Genomic DNA, 843 nt, shown 5'->3' on the forward strand with positions numbered 1-843 from the left:
TGTGTGTGTGTGTGTAAGAACGACCGTGCGAACTCAAAAAGGAGAAATGGTGACGAATGGAAAAACAGGACTCCTTTTATTTAAACGAGTCACACGGTCGAACACAAAATATATATCAAAGATGATATACATATATGTTATACTACGATAACATAAATAGCCAGTAAAGGAAGACGATGGAAGACAACCGTATGAGATGAATAACACAATTATTTATTGTGACATTAATATGTATGTCTGTGTGTGAGTGTGAATGCGACATATAAAAACATAATAAAAGACAGGCAGTCGTATACAGAAAAGAGTGTGTGTGAGTGATACATGTATGTGTATGTGAGATACAGCAGATAAAAAGAGTCAGTAGCACGTGTGAGCATTTATACCAGTTCTTAGAGTACACAATAGGAAGAGTCTGTATGTGAAAGAAGTTGAGGCGTATGAGTGGCAGAGCGATCACTAGTTGTGATGTTGTGGCTTCCATGCCGGGCCGGGTTCTTGTTATACAGATGTTCGTCGCAGGCTGGATTCTCTTGTCTATTATTAATCGTGGTGAAGCTGAAACACCTAACAAAATCGAAGAGAGAAAATGTGCCGCGGTTACTGTTTGGTTATTGGTGTACATAGAAAGTCGTGTTGACTATGGTTGGCGATGATGCTGGTTAGTAGTCGTAGACTCGTGTTGCTGATGGCGACGTCGGTGGTAGTCGTAGCTGGAGATGCTGTTGCTGTAGTCGCTGGAATTGCTGCTGCTGCTGCTGTGTGGTACACGGAACAGTCTCTAAGCGATCTGAACCGAGACGAATTTGCCGGGTATAATTTGGTCTATTTAAAGCAAAATAGGGG

The sequence above is a fragment of the Octopus bimaculoides genome, chromosome 8, assembly GCF_001194135.2.
Source record: "Octopus bimaculoides isolate UCB-OBI-ISO-001 chromosome 8, ASM119413v2, whole genome shotgun sequence".
NCBI classification, from domain to species: domain Eukaryota; kingdom Metazoa; phylum Mollusca; class Cephalopoda; order Octopoda; family Octopodidae; genus Octopus; species Octopus bimaculoides.